Below are 15,611 nucleotides of genomic sequence, written 5' to 3' on the forward strand. Positions count from 1 at the left end.
GATAGTATTCAGGGGGAGGCCCTTTGGGGGGTAAACATGTCATGAAAGTAGAGTCTGCAAGAATAGGATTAGTGCTCTTATAAAGGAGATCCCAGAGATCTCTCTCTCCCCTTCCACCATGTGAGGGCAGCAAGAAGACCCAGGTGTAGCCCTTGCCAGACATTGAATCTGCTAGCACCTTGATTTAGTATTTCCTAGCCTCTAGAACTGTTAGAAATATCATATATAGAAGTGATTTTCAATTCTTATAAATGAATATAATGGTTATACTTTGTAAACATCATCTAAAATGTCCTTCTCTCTGTTTCTCCCTTTCTCCCCTTCTTTATCTTTCTCTGGATGTTTATACGTATATGTTTATGTTTCTATTTCTAGTTTATACTTCACATGACTTACACTGCTGGGAACTTACAAATTCCAAATTGCTGTAATTAACCTTAGTAACAAACACACAGACACATAATTAGACACTTGTTTGCACATATGATCTCACATATATGCACTCCCACACTTTCACCTTGATTTATAAATGGCCAGACACTTAAGAATATAAACTGTAAAGTATATGAATACTAGACGCAAAAAAAGCAGCAGGTAGAGGTAAGTTTTACCTTGTTTGTCCTCCACTATCATTGAAATGGATTTTCAAAAACAATCAGGTTAGAACTCTGATTTAAATTCATCAAGTGCTATTGAAACCACAAAATTACAGTCACACACAAACCAGAAAAAAGTAAGCACTGTAGATGTTTTGTTTTACAGTCCTAAAATGCAACCACATTTCTATCATCATGAAAAAATATATAAGATGATTTGCATTTTTTCCTTTAAAAAAGTGTATGTGTGTTTTCATGCTAATGTATGCTGATGTGTGCTTATAACACACAAAAGTCATATAAGAAATCTGGAGTAGTGTGTGTGTGTGTGTGTGTGTGTGTGTGTGTGTGTGTGTGTGTGTGTGTGTTTGTGTGTGTGTACCTATATCTAATATACAGATAATTTACAAATATATAGCAAATGTTTACCTGTGCTAGATATTAGTCTTATCTTCTGAGATCTATCAGCACACAAGATGTAAAGATCCTAGTTCTCCAAGCGTTTACATCCCAGGAAGAAGAGGTAGAAATAAATAATAAGCATAATATGGAAAAAGAAATGTAAAACAGGATAAAGGGGGTTGCGTTGCCTGTGGGATTTTTGTGCAATTTGCCCTATTAAATAGAGTGATGAGGACAGACCTCATAGACAAGGGGGGCTTGAACAAAGATACTTGAAGGCAGCTAGCCAATTAAGTGTCTGGTGAGCAGTATTCTAGTCAGAGAGAATGGCTAGCAAAGCTTGGGAGTAAGTGTCCTTAAGTTCTAGGAGAAGCAAGAAGTTATGAGAGCAGAATGGGGGAGGGGGGGAGAATAGATCAGAAATAAAATGAGGGGGCAGAGATCATACAGACCCTCAGCATTTCCTCAGATGCAAATGAGGACCCACTTGGTGGTTTTGAACAGGGAGGTTCCGTAATCTAGCATGTTTCCCAAGGATGATCCCTGCAGGCGAGGGTAACTCTGTAGGGCTAGAAGAAAGTACATGAGTTGGGGGGCTAATGCAGCAATCCAGGTAAGCAATTATTACTAAACTCACGGTAAAAACAGTGAAAGTGCTGAGATGTGGTAAGATTCGACATACATTTTGGAAGTAGAGCCAGCAGGGTTTCCTGGCAGATTAAGCCTGCAGTGTGAGAGAAATAGAGGATGTAAGAGAGTTTGAGAATATTTGCTTGAGTCATTAAAAGGATGGAATTTATCAACAGACATGGTAAAATCTGAAAGTGGAATATATTTGTGAGGGGTGACCAAGAGTTCATTTTGGACATGAGAATTTCAGATATCTATTATGTATCCAAGTGTGTCACATGCCAAGAGAGCAGTTGGGTATAGGAGATTAGATTTAGGGAAATCTGAGCTGGAGATACATATTTGGGCGTTTTCAACATATGGTGTTTAAAACTATAAACTTGGATTACATCACTGTATGTGTGGGTGTAGACAGAAAGGGGGAAAAAACAAAGCTGCTTCAATATTCAGGCAAGAAAACAAGAAACCAGCAAATAAACCTGAGAAGAGATTGCTAGTGAGGTAAATGTAAAACCAAAGCTGTGTAAACACCTGAGAATTCAAGGAGAAAATAATGTGTTAAGGAGAAAGAAATTTTAACTGGATAAAATACTTTTTTAAATGAATTGAAGACAGAGAATAGTCTCCTATAGTCACATGCATTTGTCAGTTGGTGGAAAGTTTCTGTAAGAATACATAGGAAACTGCTGTTGTGAGCAGATATCTCTGGGAAGTGGGAAAACAAGTAAATAGGAAGGGAGATGAAGATTTCAGTTTAACACATCCAATAATAATGGATTTTCTTTGCCATAAGCATGTGTTATACTTTTAATAAAATATGAAAATACACTTAAACACGAAAAATAATCATCATGTAGGTGACAAAATGTATCAGATGACAACTAATGAAAACAGGTTATATTTGAAAAGGAAAAAAAAAAAAAGATCCTGGAACTGAAATGGAATCCCAGACTCTGTTAGTCATTACACAGATTACATGTTTCCTCTAGATGACTTCTTTTAAAACGTAAACATGTCACCTGAAATGGATCACGAAAGTGTTTTAAATGGCAGATGGCTAACATTATTAAATTTGCATAGGCCACTAAGAAAACGCTGTAAGCAACATAAGGGAAAAATGAACTTTCTGTTGACTCTGTGAACCTAGATATAACAGATAGGTTGCAGAGCTCAGGCGGTAGGAGGGAGCTGTATGATCCAGTCAGGATGTCCATAAAAGACATGGCCCATAAGAGTTTTTCACAAGGGGATACTAAAATGCCATTGGCCATTAGGGAGGCTGAGAATAGTTAGAGACCAGAACTACAGTAAAGTAAATCACCTGGAATCAAGTATTAACCCATGAGCCATTGACTTTGCAGCCCAAGTGTACATGGTAAGGCAGGAATAAGGCAAAATATCTCTTCAGTAATAAGGGACAAGTTTGCCTCGAACTAAAGATGAAAGTCCATAATAAAATTGAAAGTGTTAAACTACCTGGATTTTTTAGCATGGGGCCAGAGATAAAGTTGGAAATGTTTTAAGAAAAATACAGGATAAGGAATAAAGACTATGATAGGTCTTGATATTTTTGTAATTAGTCATCAAAAATATTCAAACTGATTTCTGTCATGGTAAAATCTCCTAGTAACAAGCCAAAGGGAAAGTACGGAAATGCTTTCCTACATTTTGTAACTATTGTTACTTTCCTTTAATTTCTATCAGAGAAAGACAGGTACATGCTTTGTTTGCTTTTATAGAGAGAGTTTTGGCTCTACTTTTTCAGCTTAAAATTATCTCCTTACTTTCATGGCATTTGATACTTTCTTTGGCATTAAAGAATGGAAGAGTAAATGCATTTACAAAAATTGGTTAAGTAACCATTAATGAAAATATGTTGGCTCTGTGTTTAAGTTATTAATCACAGCTTTGTGACTGGGAAGCAAAATATAATAATTTTTCAGGGTAATTCTCTCTGAGTCCACAATACCGGGGATTTTTTTCTCAAGTCTATTGTAGAAACACTCATAATTTACCAGTTCTCCATGGTGACATGGACTAATGGACCATCTTTAAATAAATTCACTTAGAGATTCAGAATATGGCACAATGCTCTCTTTTTCTGTAATGCTGTAAAATTAGCATCGAACACAGAAAACTTCACCATTCTTCACCTCCCTCATGGTTGTCATCTCTGCACTGTAAATCACCACGAAAGAATAAATGAAGTTGTTTAACTCTTGTCATTCATATTTCATAGCTTTCTCTATAGTGTAGAAGAAGTATTTCATTTTTAGGAAGGATTAATGCCAAAAGTGTTTATTGCCCTGTACCAGAAACGTTTAGCTAGCTTAGGGATACTACTGAAGAATTTGCTTTTAATATGTGTGTGTGTGTGTGTGTGTGTGTGTGTGAGTGTGTGTGTGTGTGCATGTACACCCATGGCAATAAACATGAAATGTGATAGCATCACAAAAATGCTTTGAAAAGCATTTAAAATATATTTCCAGTGTATTTTCCTTAATTTTCAAGATTTCTTAGCACAGACATATGCCTCTAAAGGGACTATAGGTTTAATGAGAAAACAAAACATGTAAAGGAAGTATGTAAAGGAAGTAATCACCACATTGGAATCATAAAATAGATTTTTGTCTTCTTGATACATCTATAACTGATGTAACATTGTTCAAAATTGTGGACTGATTCAGTGTTCACGAGTCTTGGCTGTGTGTATGCATGTTTGTGTGTGTTTCTGTCTATATGCATAAAGGAATAAGGGTAGATTTTAAATTGAAATATAATTTTGAGTATGCTGAATTATGCAAACGTGTCAATGGATTTTCTATCTTTCATCAGGAAAAAGAGAGAGAGTCAGTCTGCCTTTCTGTTTTTCAAGATACCCAGATGAACATAAGCAGCAGATATTCTCATGAGGAAATTTACCCTTAGCAGAAATTTCATATTCTTGGAAAAATAATTATTTTCATGCAGTTATCAGGCATAAAGCTTAATGAACTTGTACACTAAGGTGTCTTGTAATGATTTGGAAATCTACAGGAACAAGGGAAGGGGTCTGACTCATTATTTGGATGGGGATAACATGACTCCCATGAATGTTAGCGGATAATGGCCAACTCAGCTCACTGCAAATCAAACAGCGCCATGATCCATCATTAACCTAAGTGAGCCATCGCTTTATTGAAGTAAGCCCTCCAAATGAATAGGTCATAGCCTGTTTAAAAGCTCAGAGATCTGTTAGTGTCCCAAGGACTTAGAGTCTATTAGATCCAATAGCCTGAGCAGTGATAAAATTGCAGGCACTTTGGATAGCTAAGCTGCTTTAGTGTGTATATATAAATATTTTAAAGAATATTCTTTGAAATTTGGTTTAAACATGGCACACTGCATTTGTGACATTATTCTGCATAAATGTGCATATGTGTCAAGTTGAAAGAAAAAGACTCTGTAGAGAAATACTCAACCAGAGGAAATAAGTTTCCACTCTACCCTGACTTTCATAATGCAATTAACTCCATTAGAGAGTGGAATTTTGAACACTGTTCAAATTAAGTCAGTGCAGTTAGCAGCAACAGCAATTCAGGAAGAATTAGCAATGCCCCTCTGAAGAGAGCTACTGAATTAAACCTTGGAGGGTTTTTAAGATTAAGCCATTTAATTGTTACTTTAGGAGCTCTGGACATTGCACAGAAAGGAGTCCAGGTGTTAATAGTGATTCTCTTCTGTTCTCTTCAGATAACAAAACTGATTCTCAGAGCCAATTAAGACAAATCTTTAAAGACCTTCTTCCTCCTTTTCAGTGTATCCTGAGAGGCTTATTTTAATTGTCGACCATGAGGAAATCGGGACATTATGTACGGTGAGAGAGTACTGAATTTTGAGTTTAACAGGTAACTACCACTCATCTAAATTATTCTGTCTCAACTTTAAAACCATTTTTTTTTTGTAGGCTGACACATTGTATTCTTTGTATTCCCTTAATCATTTTAACAGGAGAATACTGTTTCAGTACCCAATAGTAATACAAATGGCATGACTAATTAATGATTATTACATTTAGGGCCAAGTTATATGCATGACTATATTACCATAAAAAGTCGTATAATTCACGAGTATGTCTTACACGCCTCCCTAAAGATAACTGCTCTTAACATATCATGTAAGTTGTTCAAACTCCTTTTACGTGCATCTGTATATTTAAGGGAGTACATGCCCATTCCATTCTTTCATTCATTCATTTATTCATTCACCAAATAAACACTCATCGAGGACTGCTATATACCAGGCACTATTGTAGGGCTTCCCTCGTGGGGTTTGCAGTTTATGTTGGAAGACAGACAATATAATGCAGCATCACATAAGCTAAAGCAGGTTCCATTAGGAGAAAATGAAACATGGATAAAGGTCAAGATAACTCTTCTGGGGGAGGATGTGCTACTCACACACAGTAGTTAGAAAATATAGCTCTGAAATAATAATAATTAAACCAAGAAGTACCGGGGGAAGGTGAGTGAGGGTTAAGTCCCTGTGGCATGAACGAACTTGGCACAATGAGAAAAAAAAAAGTACCAGTTAGTCCAGATACTGACTTTAAACCATGAAAAGTACGGGAAGATCTGCATCTGGATGATACACAATGAACTGGGGGACGGGTAGATAAAAGTAGAAGAAAGACCAGTTTGGAGACTAACATTAGCGGTTGGATCAAAGGCACCTATGGTGGCGAGAAGTGATTGGATTAAAGATATATTTAGACAATAAAGCCACGAAGCCAGTAGATTCAATACTGATTGTGGGGAGAAGGGAGGAAAGCAAGGCCTCAGCGCTTGCTCTAAATTCTTAAGAAGTTAAACAATTATATAATTTACTGAATGAAAAAGATTAGGAAAATGATATTTAGGTTGTGGGGAGGAAGGGCAGAAACGAAGAGCGTGGTTCCGACCAAATGGTGTTTAAAATGATTATTACATCTTGTTATGAACTGAATGGTGCCAAAATTCAGAGGCCACGTATGTTGAAGTACTTACACTAAACGTGATGGCATTTGGAGACGGGGCCTTTAGAAGGTAATCATGTTAGATGAGGTCATGAGGATGGGGCTCTCATGAGGACATCTGTGCTCTTAGGAGAAGAGACAGCAGAGAGCTCACTCAGCCTCCCTCTGTGCCTGAGCACCAAGAGGAAGGCGTATGACCACACAGGGAGAAAACAGTTGACGACAAGCCAGAAAAAACTTTCTCCCCAGGAGCCACATCAGCTGGCACCTTCATCTTGAATTTCCCAACCTCCAGAATTCTGAGAAAATAAATATGTGGTTCGAGCCACTCAGTCTTGTTCTAGCAACTCGGGCAGAAGAATACAGATGTGCAAGTGGAGACACCGAGGAGGCATTATAACATTGGAGTCTGATGCTCAGCACAGGGATTGGAGACAAAGGTACAGGTTTGGAAAGAGAGATTCAGATGGCATTTAATCCCCTGGTACTAAACGGAAATACCTCTTCAGAAATTTCTATATTGAGAGGTGAGTAGGGCCTAAGGGGTCCCAGGATACCCTGTTTCTATTTATACGTCTAAACTCATAGAGCTCAGCGAAGGAGAATGAGAATCAGCAGTCAGTGACAGAAGAATAAAAACAGAAGATACTGACAAGCACAAGAAAAAACATATTTCTGCAGAAAATAATCCAGTGTTGGAATTGCTGGATTTTGAATTTTGATGGATATTACCAGATTCCCCTCCAAAACGATTCCACACGTGCAACCCACACAAAACCATATGATATGGGCCTGTGCTTTTGTTGTGTGATTGTGTATTTTGACTTAAATTTTTATTTTGAAAAAGTAACACGTGTTTGACAATATTGCTATTTGGAGTATGGGAAAACTACAGGGCGGGGGCAGATCACACACCATATATTTTCATCTATACCCATGTTTTTCTCACCACTGGTATTATATAATCATAGTAATATAAAATCCATTGTTAAATAAACATGTGAAATACTGAGATTTGAATCTATTTTGGACTCATATCTTTTTAATACTGCTGTTAAAATTTATATAATGTGTATTCAGTATTTATAGGAATGTGCTGTGCATGTTACATTATTTCACTCAACTCTAATTCTGGTTGCCACAATTCCCGTTCTAGTTCATATTGGACTTCTTTCTATTCTAGGATCTTATAATAGTGACCTTTGTCTAGTAGACAATATAGCACAGATATTGGACACTGATTAAGATAACTTTATGTCTCACTGGTGAACATCCTCTACTTCAGAAAATTATTTGGTGTTTCCCATTCTTGCTTAAGTAAATATATATAACATAAAACTTTGCCAAGAGCTTACTTTTTATTTTTTATTTTTACTCACTATCCTATTGTTAGTAATAAATAAAAGCCTTGCTTTTAAGTCTTCCAGAAATCATATCCCTTAGAATAATGGCTAAATTTCATGGAAATAAATATTGACTCATAAAGTTGTAGGAGTATATTTTGGATATATTGTTATTTGCTTATTACTTCAAACAGTCCTGTGTTCTCTCCTCAGAGATAGTTTTAATTGAATCATAACATTTATTGCTAATGATAGCACCCCAGCATTTCTTTTTTTCATGGACTGAGTCTATTAATATTAATTTCCTCTAATTCTCAACAATTTTCAGGCATTTGGATCTCTTTCAATTACACATTAAAGTATTACTTTGGGTAAATTAACTAACATCACATTTTGGTTGATTATTTCCTAACAATCTTTTTGGCATTTAAGATATTTTAGTAAATGTTGCAATGTCAGCTAAGATTATTTGATATTTGGCTTTTGACTATTGCACTTGCATTATTAAAAATAATGACACGTCCTAATTGTATCTTCCACCTCTGCCCTGGATACATTTTCATCTTCTCTTTGTTGGTCTGCAAACTCAGGAGCTTCCCTAGTTTAATCTGAAACTGGCCTCTGTCCACAGAAGGCAAGGAGAGACCGAAGAAAGAGGCAGGCCACTCCAACCTGTCTTGGGTAGCTGCAAATGAGTAGATATTGACATTCACCTGGATTTTAAAAGTTTACAGAAAGGTCTTAATGGGGTTCAGTCACATATGCAGTCTAAATGGTCTCTACAATGTATTACTCTCTCAAGGCTGTGTACTTGAAACTGCTTCTAGTGTGGGAATGGTGAAAGGAACATACAATCCAAGGACAGGGAAAGGGGAGAGGAACCTACAATTGCTCAGGACCCGCTCGAGGGTCAACCAGCAGTCACACCCTCTTGATGACCTCCTTCAACACTCTAAGATATTGATTATCATTAATTTTCCTTTCACTTTCTAATGATTTCCATCACATCTATTCACATGCTCAAGTCTTAAAAAAAAAAAAAAAAAAAATCCCACAAACTTCCATGGACTCTAAACTAGCTCTCTAGCTCCATCCTGTTATCCTCTTTACTTGACTCTAAACCTTTTGAAATGTGGTGGTGAAAGTTGCATCATAATCTAAACTTCACTGATTCTTAAAACTATGAGAAACGTCTCTTTCTGTCTATTGAAAACATTCTTGCCAAAAGTAATTTCTTTATATATATATATATATATATATATATATATATATATATATATATATGACCTGAGGACCACTTTCACCCTAGCATGACAAGTAAATTCCAGCACATAACAAATCCTGACCAACCCATGTTTCCTCTAACCCAGTCAGCCAGCTCTGGCTGCATTTAATCTCTATAAATCTAGCTTGCTATAGTCATGGAAATGTGAAAGGAGAAAGACTTGACCATCAGTGAGGGCTCTCTATGGGGTAATATTATACTAAACCAAAAGAAGAAACCAAGGACCAAAAAGTTAAGTGATTTGTCCCAAAGTGCCCATAGAATAATTCTCAACCTTTGTATTCAAACTATTGTCTGACTCCCAAGTTTGATTTTCCCACATCATAATGCAGACAATGAATTAGGACTCTCATCTTTGTATGGACAGATACATGTTTTCTATGTTATAATAATTTTCCAACAAATAGGCATTCTAGAAACCATTAATTATATGGTATACTTAAGGTGTAATCAATCATGTTTGTAATTAGAGTCCTGCTTTGTGGGTAAGTCTATATTCACAACTTATGCCCTAATGTTTAACTACTTCTTTGGTACTTGGAACTAAGTATGCATCATGCAGCCACTTAAATGTATTGATTTAGGAGTTTATATGTAAGTCCTGTATTTCTCTAATGAGTATCAGTGCACAAATTAAAACGTCACCTTCTCTCATATGAATCTTCATATATATATATATATATATATATATATATATATATATATATATATATATATTACAAATAAGTTTACATTATTTTCATTACACATCCCTTATTTTCAAGGTAATATAAATCCATTTATAGCATAATGACAGATATTCACAGAGCAAATGTTATGAAAGAAAACCATAACCCTTTAGTGAAAAAGATGACTAAAGCATACTGAAGATTTAATTTATCCCTTAGAACCATGAGCTGCAATATGATAGAGTGATACAAACCTGAATGAAGCTAAATTTATAAAAATAGTAAACATGGGTCATGTTTTCAATAGCTTAAAAGGTGCTTATTAAGTGTTAATTAATAACTGAATAAATGAATTCTAAGTATATTTATCCATGATCTCACAAACGGTAGAATAACATTATATGAAGTTCATCTGTTATTTGATTTTTCAATAGTTATAACTTTATCTTAGTCTTTTCCAAAAATTGTACATACTCCATATTATTAGTTATTATGTGATGCTTTAAAATAACTGAGTAACCACTATTGATATTCAACACAGGCACATTATTCAAATTCACACACGCATGCATGCACATAAAATATTTTTTCTTGAAGTTTGGTGATGATGTATCACCCTTTTAGCATAATAATTCAGAAAAAAAATGCTATTGCCTCAAAGACAAAAATTAAAATGCTTTTAAAATCTGTAAGAGTGCAACTTGTTCATTATCATGTATTAGTAAAGGTAATGGTAAGTTCCCAGTAAAAATCATGAATTTTTATTCCTTGAATGATTGCATGTATTTTATTTTTCTTGATATAAATTGATCCTATTCATAAAAATCAAAATCAATATTTGTTAAACAGGAAAGGTGAATTAATGTCCACCTACAGTTTAATATAAATAAAATTATGAATTGGTGCCACCTAAGCAAAATATTTATTGATGTAGTAACAGTGACATGGTAATGCAGGACATACTTACTTTAAAAACAGCTATAATTTGTTAAAAGACTAAAAGAATAGTATCTTACCTTAAATAAGACATCTGTAATCACACTTTTCCTCTGAAAGTCTGAAGACATTTACAACAGAGTCCACTAGCAGGTCATTTTAGTACAGAGATCCTTAGATTTGATATTTTTACATGAAAACTTGTCTCACTTCTGAAGAGAACAATCTCTCTATGCATCTTCCTACCATAATTTTTAGATAGATTTAATGGAATGATGTCTAAACAGCATAGGTGTGAAAACACAGTAATAGTTCACATTTGATGTAAGAACAGTTTAAGCGGATGATTTCCAGTTCTATTTCATTAACCAGAGTGATTTGATGTGAATCACAGTGCATTTTTAAAAGGTAGAAGTGACAGATATTCTTATCAACTACTCAATGATAAATGATTGATTTCATCCAATATCACAGACGATTACATCAAATACATTCTGCCAAAATACCAGATGCAAAAGATGCTCAATTTAAGGAAATCAGTTTTGTGCTCTATCCTTAAAGGGTGCAGTCATGTTGAGGTGTAAGAATGTCAGGTGAAGCATTAACAGGGATTTTTTTTTCCCCATAAACTATGTAAGCACTGTTTTTCCTGTGATAAGAACATAATATGTATCACCCCACACAGGGAACAAATGACATGCTCTCTCCCATCATAATTCAGCTCTCTTTTTTGTGGGAATTATCTAAAATGATCACATCACTTAGCAGATCAGAGGAAGGAACAAGGTCCAGTAGGAAAACAGGATTCTTGGCTTGAAAACTTCCCCCTACTGCTTGAAAATGGTACACAGCAGTAGAAGTTAAGACTCCAGCAACTGGAGATTTGCTGAGCACAATAGAAAAGAAAATGAGATTTTTTTTTTCCTTTCTTAATGGGACTGGGGCTTCACATTGGTAGGATTAAACTTGGAAGTTAGCCTTCGCAGTAAGAGCTATTAATACTGCAAGGGGAAAATATATCTTGGAATTTGATTTTCAAGTTAATGTGAAACCTGTTTTCATTCCAATAGTTTCTGTAGCAGGTGGAGGAACAGTCACTAGATCTTGTTATTGAACATGCTGATGTGCCCCTTAGTTACATTAGTTAAGCAGGAAGCTTCTACTTTGTGCGTAGTTACGCTCTTGAGCATTCCAAAACAATTTGTCAGTCACCTGCTGATGGCTTAGGAAGACTGATTATCTGCCTCTCAATTCTGAAGAGACCTTCTACTGAAATCATGGAAATATTTATAATACAAACCAATTCGGTCAAATTCCTTTCTAGAAATAACAACAAAAACATATGATTCTCAAATTGTTTAAGATAGTATTTTAATGAATAAACTATGCCAGTGAATGATGAGGTTCAATATTTCTGGACAGCTGTGTGTCTGGATACTATTTTATAAATCTTGAAACTAATCAGGTGTGCTGAAAAGATTAAGTAAACTAAAACCTCCTTGGCATGGTTGGATTTTTATGTTTTGGTGATGCATAGTGTAATTTAAAATCTGTAAACGCATTTTCAGAACCTACTCTATTTAATCCCCCCCCCCCCCCAGTCTGTATGTAAGGTAATTTTCTAGCTGAGCAGTTTGTGAATGAGCCTCAAAATACCTGGTGAGAAATTGAGACTCATGAAATGGTCACAGAATCTGCCAAAAAGTGTGTCAGTCCCTTCTCCACAAAAGGCAGAGAAATATATCTATGAGATACATCAAGCTCCCTGAACCACAGAGGTTCTGAAGTCACTGATTCCCATGTAGAAATAAACAACGTTTTAAAAGAAGAAAACATAACATGCTGAAAGTCTCTTTGAAAAATGACTTGTTACTATGTTCTATATTGCACACATTTCTTACTTTTTAAATACACCACGGAGCGATTAATACTCTTAAGATAATTTTGAAATGCATATTATATAACCCACAGCAGCTCTGGTAATGTGTCTCTTCCACTTTTCCCAAATTAGTTTTGTGGTAGGAAACTCAGAGCGCTGTATACTGAAAGACTAGCTATTAAAGCATTTAAATTGTTTCCCAGTTGTGTTTTTTCAGGAAGAGTGAAGTTTTAAAATGTACATGTCTTAATAAAAACCAGCGGAGAAGAGGCTGAAGGTCTTGTACTTTAACAAAAATCAGCAGAGACAGGTATTTACAGAAGCTGTTTGAAAAAGAGCATTAAATATTATGTCGTAAAAAATGGATATCAATAAAGCCATTTATAAAATAACTAGTTGAACCCCAAGCACGCCTAATTACTTTCATTTGAAAATCTAGCCATGCTAAGGAAGGTACATTGGTGATTAAGACCTTTCCTTCCCTCCCCTTTTAATTTAGCCTCTCGCTCTGAACTAGAGACTTGTTTAGTTAGAACTTAACGGAAGTTTCCCAAAGAAAAACCACGCACCGGTTCCTAATTCAGATGCCAGCTCTGTATGCAGCCTCATTCAGCTTCTGACTACGCCAGGAAACACTTTATTAATCATGTATGAATTTCGGTGCGTGCACCCTGCGGCGATCAAACACGATGCAACCCCAATCATATAAAGAAGCCTCCTAACCTGATGGCAGCGGCGGCAGCGGCGGGAGCAGCAGCAGAAACAGCAGCAGCGGCAGCAGGATGCAACAACGCAGCCTTGCACTGAAGGTGAGACCCTTCTCTCTCGTTCTCTCTCTCTCTCGCTCTCTCTCCTGTTTTTTTTCTCCCCCCTCTCTTTTAAATCACTGTAGCAACAAACTGTCTTGCATGTTGTCCCCTATCATTCGCAGAAGGTTCTCCCAGCTGGGCAGCCAGCAGACACCACTTTCTTCCTGGAAGAGGCTGCCTGTCTTCTCAGAAACGCCTGGACCCCTCTCTGTGGCTCCCTCCACATTTACCCTTCAGATCAATAATGCTCTCGGAGCCGCTGGAGCGCAACTGCAGCGGCGAGCGGCCAGCCAATGGGGGCCGAGGATTCCCCCAGTCATCTCCCCGCCCTCAAAACAAAACACAGCGTGCCTTTGACACATCGCGGAGTTGTGAAAAGTCATAGAATCCCATATTTGAAATGTGTCTTGTTTGTTCTTTTTCCCCCCTAGCGTTCATTGTACAACGCTCGGAATGTGCGGAAGAACTCCATAGCTATAGGCGAGGGTGAAGGAGGTTCTGCTGATAAACTGAGAGCATCTGGGTTCGTTTTCAGCGGAGGCTTTGGTGTTGAAATTCTTGAGGACTTGAAAAATCAGAGAAGGATCAGACGGGAAGCCAGAGGCTTGGATTCTAGTCCTCACTCCACTACGTAGCTTGATTGTTTTATTTTGTGGAACAGGGAAAAGAAAAGTCAATTTTACCTGGAAGTTGTCTCACTTTCTAAACGTTATCTGAACAAGAATCAACTGCTAATTGGTAATAATAACCTTATGGAAGCACTTTCTACTAATTCATTTACCTGTTTCTATGCTGACTGACCTTGATCCAGATTAGGTGAGGAACCAAATAGTGTACAGACTATATTAAATTAATCTAATTAATTCAATTTGGGTATATGTTGTGAGAGTTTTGTATTAACATTAATTTCTCTTAGTGAAGGAATTTGTTAGTGATTACTTGCAACTTTATAGAACATTATAGTAACTTTTAATTTTATAATAGAGTAATTCTATTGATAATAATACCATTACCTCCAAAATCACAAACTACAATGTGTGCTTTATCCACGATGATCTTTCTTTATGTAAGTGTTGATTCACAATCTTCAAAGTTCCCCTGGGAGAAATTAGAAACTGGTCCCATATATGGAGGGCAAGGGGACTTAAGAGGCAGCTCTCCAGATAGGTAGATGGCAGGTTTAATCATCCAGGGAATTTACAACAAACAAGGCTAGTTTAGGAATCTCTGCACCTGCCCACCACATTTTAAGTGTTTAAATAGGGGCCTCACTGTGTTCCATCACTACACAGTCCTGATGGTCTCAGCAACACCTTTCTCAATGCTGCTTTCTTGAAAATGGCTCCCAAGATGAGGAGTGTGGGCAGAATGCACTGTCCAATCACACAGCAAGGGTGAGGAGCCTCTGATTTTGTGCGTGCTGCTTTGGTCTACTAGTGGTTGTGTCCTCTCAGTGACCTCCAGCAATTTCACCGCTGATGTATTGAATAAAAATTTACTTAAACAAGTTCATCAGGAATCATTTATTTTTCTCTCCAAGAATCTAAGTCACTTTATCACTTATGTGTCAAGAATGCAGCAATTATTTAAGATGATCATTTAATCTAATACCATATATATATGGTAGCTTGAACAACTGCACAAATAAGAATGTCTTTTCAATGTCACTGTTGAATAAAGTATAAAATTAATGTGTCTTCCTGCAATCTTTCTGTTCCACTGAAGTAATACAAATGGGTTGATGCATTTGGTGTAGCCAAGCTTTGTGTGTTGTGACAAGTTGATACAGCTTGGGGACACTTTACTAACAAAACAATTTTTTCACATGTCCATCATGTGAGGGAGGCATAGAAGAGTGTAATATTTACGGTGTTGTATGCTGTGTCACTATAAAAAAGGGAATGCTCACCTTATTGTCACTCACTCATGTACCCAATAAAATTTTACTCAGGGCGTTCACTGGCAATGAGTAGTCATCTGGCTTTTGTGAAGAAAGGAATATGCTAATGAAATGAAAACCATAACCATTGTTTATGTCTGCATTTTATAATAAAGGGCCCTCATTTATTT

The 15,611-nt window shown here is 36.4% G+C and overlaps 1 protein-coding gene across 5 annotated transcripts in view; it reads right to left on the reverse strand.

Moving 5' to 3' along the window:
- The window catches only part of CDH12 (cadherin 12), an 887,545-nt gene extending 873,877 nt beyond the window's left edge, over positions 1 to 13,668 (reverse strand). For all 5 annotated transcript variants that reach the window (XM_074329053.2, XM_088796454.1, XM_074329054.2 and 2 more), the window contains exon 1: positions 13,456 to 13,668. The gene's annotated coding sequence lies outside the window, so the exon portion shown is untranslated. The remainder of the gene's footprint in view (positions 1 to 13,455) is intronic.
- Positions 13,669 to 15,611: the final 1,943 nt, after the last annotated feature.

The sequence above is a fragment of the Rhinolophus sinicus genome, chromosome 3 (genome assembly GCF_057876585.1).
Source record: "Rhinolophus sinicus isolate RSI-liver-muscle chromosome 3, RSI-T2T, whole genome shotgun sequence".
Lineage (NCBI taxonomy): Eukaryota > Metazoa > Chordata > Mammalia > Chiroptera > Rhinolophidae > Rhinolophus > Rhinolophus sinicus.